Genomic DNA, 8,427 nt, shown 5'->3' on the forward strand with positions numbered 1-8,427 from the left:
ATGAACACCCAGGACTGATCTTTAGAATGGACTGGTCGGATCTCCTTGCAGTCCAAGAGACTCTCAAGAGTATTCTTCAACACCACAATTCCAAAGCATCAATTCTTCAGCACTCAGCTTTCTTCACAGTCCAACTTTCACATCCACACATGACCACTGGAAAAACCATAGCCTTGACTAGATGGACCTTTGTTGGCAAAGTAATGTCTCTGCCTTTTTAATATGCTATCTAGGTTGGTCATAACTTTCCTTCCAAGGAGTAAGCGTCTTTTAATTTCATGGCTGCAATCACCATCTGCAGTGATTTTGGAGCCAAAAAATAAATAAATAAAGTCTGACACTGTTTCCACCGTTTCCCCATCTATTTCCCATGAAGTGATGGGACCGGATGCCATGATCTTCGTTTTCTGAATGTTGAGCTTTAAGCCAACTTTTTTACTCTCCTCTTTCACTTTCATCAAGAGGCTTTTTAGTTCCTCTTCACTTTCTGCCGTAAGAGTGGTGTCATCTGCATACTTGAGGTTATTGATATTTCTCCCGACAATCTTGATTCCAGCTTGTGCTTCTTCCAGCCCAGCATTTCTCATGATGTACTCTGCATAGAAGTTCAATAAGCAGGGTGACAATATACAGCCTTGACGTACTCCTTTTCCTATTTGGAACCAGTCTGCTCTTCCATGTCCAGTTTTAACTGTTGCTTCCTGACCTGCATATAGGTTTCTCAAGAGGCAAGTCAGGGGGTCTAGTATGCCCATCTCTTTCAGAATTTAATGGGAAATAGCTGTGGAGTATATGGCAACAGAAAACAATTTTAAAGAAAATGGGCCAGGCTGGAGCGTCCCTCCGCACTCCTCCCACAGCCACCGGCTCTGCAACTGGGGCCGACCAGCCCGGAGTCCAGCGACTGCAGTGGAGAGCAACCTAGGGAGGCGACGGCGGGCCGGAGATGGGTGAGAGGCCGGGTCCTTGGGTCGTGTTGCCCGATGAGGCCGCCACCGCCACCTACCGGCTGCATTCTCTCTCCTCAGCCGGTGCCAGTAGGATGGGTGGCCAGGCGCCAGCCTCACCCCCAGCCTCATCTCCAGGGCTAGCCTGGCAGCTCGGCCCCCTGCGGCGTCCAGGCCATCCGCTGAGACTGCAGCCCCTTTCTGCGCTAGGAGCTCACCCTCTGGTGACTCCTCCAGCCCGGCCACCGCTGGCCCTCTCCCTGCCCGGAGGAGGGGGCATGCCGGCGCAGCAGCTACTCTGAGTTTTTAGATGAAAAGAATGCGCCCAAGTGGGGGCTGCTGGTGTCTACGTTGAAAAACGTTCAGGGGCAAGTTCATCCTACTGTTGAGTCTAGTGATGATGCTCTCCGGTATGCTGAAGAATTAATTAAGCAATTAAATATGCAATGTCAAGCTCAGCCCCTAAGTTCTTCAGATGTAGAGGAACATGTTCCAAAAAGTTTTCCTCATCCAGTTGATAAATGGGCAATAGTTGATGCCCAGTCGGATACTAAAAAGAGGAAGCAAAGAAATTTTTTCTCTCTCCCAGTAGAAAAAAATTCATCTTTTGTTAAAGGAGGTCCTAGATTATAAAACTGACCACCAGGTTTCTGTTTACAGTGTTAGAATAGATTTCTGCAGACATTTTAAAAGTTGGTGCAAAATATACAGCATTATAAAATTACAAAACAAGATATTAAAGTGGCAATATATGCTGATAAAGTATTGATGGATATGGTTCATCAAGATGTAGAAGATATATTATCTTTAACTTATGAAAGAGCCTTCCACCTCAGGAGAGCAATGTTATTATGATTTTGTAAAAGCATTTATGGCAGAAATTAGACATACATAAGGGAAATTAAATTATAAACAATTTTAGAGAGCATCTTGTCATTAACACAAAACTGTTTTTCAGCTAATGATGTAGAAAATACATTTGGTCATATAGTGGATATACAAGAACCTCATGGAAAGTTACTGGGCCATATAGAAGATACTGTAGAAATGACAGATGAAGGCAGTCACCATCCATTAGTAGGAAGCTGCTTTGAAGACAGCAGAGGAACTGGCATTTGATCCATTTGAATCATACACTCGAGATATTCTATGACCTGGTTTTCATGATCATTTCCTTAGTCAGTTATCAAAGCCTGGAGTGGCACTCTTGTTGTTTTTCAGTCGCTAAGTCATGTCCAACTCTTTGCAACCTCATGGACTGAAGCATGCCAGACTTCCCTGTCTTTCACCATCTCCTTGAGTTTGCTCAAATTCACGTCCATTGAGTCAGTGATGCCATCCAACCACCTTCCTCTGTCACCCCCTTTTCCTCTTGCCCCCAATCTTCTCAGTCAATAGGCAAAGGTTTCAAAGAAGCTGTTCAATATGTTTTACCCAGGCTACTTCTAGCCCATTTACCACTGTCTACATTACTTCAAATTTCTGAAACAGTAATAAGAGTGAAGAACAAGAAGACAAGGAATGTTTGAAACAAGCAATAACAGCTTTGCTTCATGTTCATAGTGGTATAGGAAAAAAGTATGTTCTAAAAGTCTTGGAAAATGTAGACTGGGTGAATCTGCATGTTGGATTTACAGTCAGCAAATGAAGGGGAAACAACTAGCAATCAAGAAAATGAATAAGATTCAGAAAAATATTGATGGTTGGGAGGAAAAGACGCTGGACAGTGCTGCAATGAATTTGCAATGGAAGGAACTCTTACACATGTAGGAGAAACATGAAAAAAAATGTATTTCTCTTTGATGGCTTAATGATTTGCTGTAAATCAAATCATGGGTAGCTAAAACTTCCTGGTGCTAGCAATGCAGAATATCACCTTTAAAGAAAAGTTTTTTATGAGAAAGCTACAAATTAATGACAAAGATGACACGAGTGAGTACAAGCATGCTTTTGAAATAATTTAAAAGATGAAAATACTGTTATGTTTTCTGCCAAGTGAGATGAAGAGAAAAACAGTTGGATGGCAGCATTGATATCTTTATCATATCAGAGAACACTGGAAAGGATGGTTGATGTGACAATACTTTAGGAAGAAAAGGAGGAGCAGATGAGGCTCCCTAGTGCTGATGTTTATAGATTTGCAGAGCCTGATTCTGAAGAAAATATCATATTTGAAGAAAATAAGTATCCCAAAGCTGGAATTCCAGTCATCAAAGCAGGAATTGTTATTAAACTTACAGAGAGGCTCACATACCAAATATACATAGATTCCAATTTTGTTCAGACATTTCTTACAACATATAGATCCTTTTGTAAACCTTAAGAACTATTGAGTCTTTTAATAGAAAGGTTTGAAATTCCAGAGTCTGAGCCAACAGAAGCTGACTGCGTAGCTTTAGAGAAGATTAGCCCTTGATTGCAGAACTGAAAAAGGTTTAGAAAAATATATATACAGCCTCTGCAGGTGTGAGCATTAAATGTATGTTGGCACTGAGTAGTGCACCACTATGATTTTGAAAGAGATTCAGATCACCTGCAGCTAATGGAGGAATTTATTGGAACAGTAAGAGGTAAAGCAATGAAAAAATGGGTTGAATCCATCACCAAAATAATCAAAAGGAAAAGAACTGAACTGCAAGAGACAATGGACCAGGTCATAATATTACATTTCAGAGTTCACCTCCCATGGATGAATGGCATATAAGCAGACCTGGTGGAAAGAGAGAATTTTGACCACATAGAGACTTTTGACCTGCTCTCCTTAAACCAACAGAAATTGCTCGACAGCTCACTCTATTTGAATCAGATTTATATCGAACTGTACAGTCATCAGAGTTAGTTGAAAGTATGTGAGCAAAAGAAAACAAAGAGATTAATTCTCCTACCCTTCTGAAAATGATCCAGCATACCATTAATTTCACTCTGTGGTTTGAGAAATAAAAAGGCTGAAAACTTAGAAGAAAAAGTAGCTGTTGTGAGCTGAATAATTGAGATTCTGCAAGTCTTTCAAGAGCTGAACGTCAATGATGTCCTTGAGGTTGGCTGTGCTGTTAAATTACTTGTTTACAGACTAGACCACATGTTTGAGCAAATACAAAGCTGCCAAAAGAAAATTTTACAAACAGTTCATGAACTATGGGAAGATCACTGTAAGAAACATTTGAGGGGAAAAAAAGAGAAATATTTGGCAAAACTCAGGTCTGTTAATCCACCATATGTGCCTTTCTTTGGAATTTATCTAATATCTTGAAAACAGAAGAAGGCAGTCCTGAGGTCCTAAAAAGGCATGGAAAAGAGCTTATAAACTTTAGTAAAGGGAAGAACATTGCAGAAAATTGCAGGTGAAATCCAGAAATACCAAAATCAGTCTTATTGTTTACGACTAAAATCAGGTATCAAAAAGTTCTTTGAAAACTTGAATCCAATGGGAAACAGCATGGAAAAAGAATTTACAGACTATCTTTTCAACAAATACCTAGAAGCAGAACCATGAAACCCTAAGCCTCTCCCAAGATTTCCAAAAGAATATAGCCATTCACTAAAATCCAGTATTTGTCCATTAAACCCAAGACCAGGTACTATGAGACATCCCACACCTCCACAGCAAGAGCCAAGGAAAAATAGTTAAAATAGAACCCCTGCAATTGAAACAGAAAATGTAGCATCTGCACCAAATTCTCCAAGAACACCATCAATACCTTCTCCTGCTTCTGGTGCTTCCAGTACCACAGATGTTTGCAGCATACCTGACTCTGACCATTTACGCCCTTTCATTCAAGATCTGCTTCAGTATCATCTATAAGTTTAACCAAGAGCACTGATGAAGTGCCTGTTCCTACCCTCCTGTTCCTTCACTAAGATGACAAGAATCTGCTCCAGCAGAATGTTCACCATCAAAGATGATGTCTAAGCATTTAGACAGCCACCCAGCAATTCCTCCGGGGCAACCCATGCCAAAAGCCCATTCACCACAATATTCAGTATCAGATCAGACCTCTATTTCAGGCCCTCCTGAAAGCTCTTCCTTGTTACCTCCAAGAGAACCCATGAGGACACCTGATGTTTTCTTAAACTCACCACTATACCTCCAACCTCCCACTTTGGGGAAAAAAGTGACCATAGTAATGTCTTTGTCCCAAAGGGCCCTTTCCCCTTTACACCACCTCCTCCTCAAATACCTTCTTCACATGCCACAAGAAGGCATCTGCCATCACCACCGACACAAGAAGTGGACCTGCATTCCACTGCTGGGTCACCTGTTCCTTGATGACAAAGCACTTCTCAACATATTCCCTAAACTCCCTCCAAAATCTTACAAAAGGGAGCACACACCCATCCATGCACAGAGATGGACTACCACTGTTGGAGAATGACCATTTTTCCCAAGTTCCTCTGTACCAGGATGTATGTTTTCCTAGCCCCAAATCCATTGCCGGTGGTGGATGCACTGAATGTGGCAGCATTGAGGGCTTAAAATGAGAACTCCAAACACTAATGACTCTACTTCAAGATGCAGTATAAGACAATAAATTTTAACCTAGATGTAATTACAAAATGGAAATGGTATGTGTTTAAAATACGGAAAGACTTATCTAGAGGAACTGGATAACTGATTGCACTTGAAAATCAAGTAAAGGGACATTTTTCCAGCCAGTAAGCAGAAATTCTCTTTTTGTGAGGTGATCTTTATCATTAAAGGGGTAGAAAACATAGTCTAGTGTCCAGCAGGCCCACAGGATGACAGCTTTTATAATTCAAAAATACTAGGCACTTTTTAAAAATAAATCTTTAACAGGGATCTTGAAATCCTCCTTTGTTTTTCTTTGCTTTTACTTGTCCTCCTTTAGAATATTTTCTTAAAAATCATTCAGAGGACTGTGAGAAAAGGATGTGGTACCTGACATTACTGGAATCAAGGCCCAGCACTGTATTGCTGTTCTGCTTACAGATTATTACAGCAAACTGAATGGGTACTGAGGCTTCACCAAAGAAGTACTTCTATTTTTTTAAGAATAATTATACCAATTTTATCAGAAAAGACCCTGATGCTGAAAAAGACTGAAGGCAGAAGGAGAGGGGATGACAGAAGAGATGGTTGGATGGCATCACTGACTTGATGGACATGACAAGCTCCAGTAGTTGCTGATGGACATAGAAGCCTGGCATGCTACAGTCCATGGGGTCACAAATAGTTGGACACAACTGAGTAACTGAACTGAACTGATACCAATTTTAAGAACATTCCCCTACTCACCCTCCCTACACAAACAAAATGTGGTGGTCTTGCTTTCAAACGAGAAGTTTTATGTCATTAACAATGATAGAAGAACTTTTAAAAATATGTAACTGCCAAGTATATGATTTATATTTAGGAAACTGTTAACTTATGCTAGATTGTCATTTTCCCTCATTCTTCCACAAAAGTTTACTGGTTTTCCATATTCTGGCTCGTGGCTGTCCCTCTAACCATACTATGGAAATGCAGTCACTCAGTTTGAAAGGAGCAGTGAACACTTTCATTTTTATTGCTGAGTGGTATTCTATTGTATGCATATATTGCAATTTATTTATTCATTCATCTATTGTTTCTAGTTTTTGATAATAGCTGTAATGAACTTAATGTGTATTTTTGTGTAGACATCTGTTTTTATATTGATTGGTTAAATACTGAAGAGCAAGATTTCTGCGTTGTTACAGTTATTATATGTAGTGTCAAACTTTTCTGACATGGTTGTTCCATTTTACATTTCGGTGAGCAGTGTGCAGGAGTTGCAGTTGTTCCACGGTTTTGTCAATGCTTCATATTGTCACCTTTTTATATAGCTATTCTAATAGCTATTTTATTTAATTGCGGTTTTCATTTGAATATCCCTAATGAATAATGATGTTAGGCATTTTTCACTTATTTATTGGCCACTGCATATCTTATTTTGTGAAGCATCAGTTCAAATCATTTGCCACTTTTTAGTTTGGGTTGTTTTATTAAAATGAATCCACTAAAGCAAAGTATACCCACATGTATAAATACCAAAACCACACATTTGAAGACAAAAGCAAGTTGTATAAAACATTCTCACTGATATTACTTGTGAAACAATGTTATTACACATATATACATGCAATGATATATGTGCATTATTGTAAAAGTATAAGATGTGTGGGATCAATATTAACCAAATTTAGAATCTGTGGAAGATGGCAATGGTTACAGTTTGCAGAATGGACTATGAAAAGCTTCCTGTGAATCTGGATGGGGGGCACTGAGGTCATATATACTAGAGTATTCTAGCCAGTACACCAGCTTCATTCACACTCAATGTTTCTGGTTACTGAACATAGTAAGAGGAAGCAGAAGCAGTCTCAAAGCTACCTGTTGCTGATCCTGGCAATTGTTCTGATGTGTATCTAGTCCATTCTGAGATGCCCCAGAGGTAGGCCTGGGGCTGAACCAAACCATTATGCAGTACAGTCACCCCTCAGCATCTGCTGGGGATTGGCTCCAGGATATCTCTTCAAATAACAAAATCAGCTGATGCTCAAGTCTTTCACAGTAGGCCCTCCATACCCTCAGGTTCTGCATCTGTGGATTCAACCAACCACAGAACCGCAGATAGGAAAATACAGACATGCAGAAACTGTATTTGCATGAGTAATAACACAGTTGGGGTTTAGATTCATCAAACATATGTAATAACTCATGATGGGGAGGGCCATGAGCTGACATATGTTTCTCCAAAAGTAAAATCAGAGACTTAGAAGATTATTCAATGTGTGCTTTTAAAAAAGCTTCACATTCCACAGTTAATATTTTTGTAAATGTCTATTTTCAGTTTCATTTCTATGAAAAATTTTGAAATTAGTACAAAACATAACATTTAGAAAGAGGAAAATTTCTGTCCATATTTCCTAAGTTGATAGACTTCCTTCAAAACAAACTTCAGCTATAATAAAATCTGAATTCTGTTAAAACCTTCACATTCAAAGAATCTTTAAGATTTCATCTCAGTATCAATTTCTTTGTTCAATAAAATGGCACTTTTTTAACATAGGCTGTATTACTGATATCATCCCTATTATTTGCCTGACATGCAATAAGTACAACTTGTGTATGAAGGTCTCAAAAAATATATAAGATGTTGACAGCTTTTCCCAGGTGTGGTGTATCTATTAGTAGTGGCCAACTTCTGGAAGAAAATTTTCCCACATCTGTTTGATTTGATTCATAAGATTATCTCCTACTTATTTAATAAGCCTTAATTTATATTTCCACACACTCCCTACATATATTAGTAGGGTTTCTTCCACATGTATTCATTTTAAGTTGTCTTATTAACAATATTCATCACATTCATAGTAATTTCTCCCATGGTAACTCTTTCATTTGCTTTGGAATATGACTTAGAGTAAAAAATTTACCACTTTACATTAATAAGGGTCATGTCCTGTATGAATTTCCCAGAGTACTTCAAGGTATGAATAG

At 39.1% G+C, this 8,427-nt stretch overlaps 1 pseudogene; it reads left to right on the forward strand.

Annotated features, from left to right (window-relative positions):
* The first annotated feature begins 983 nt into the window (after nucleotides 1-983).
* LOC138430464 (son of sevenless homolog 1-like) lies at nucleotides 984-5,426 on the forward strand (annotated as a pseudogene).
* The last annotated feature ends 3,001 nt before the right edge of the window (nucleotides 5,427-8,427 follow it).

This window comes from Ovis canadensis, chromosome 25 (genome assembly GCF_042477335.2).
Source record: "Ovis canadensis isolate MfBH-ARS-UI-01 breed Bighorn chromosome 25, ARS-UI_OviCan_v2, whole genome shotgun sequence".
Taxonomy (NCBI): domain Eukaryota; kingdom Metazoa; phylum Chordata; class Mammalia; order Artiodactyla; family Bovidae; genus Ovis; species Ovis canadensis.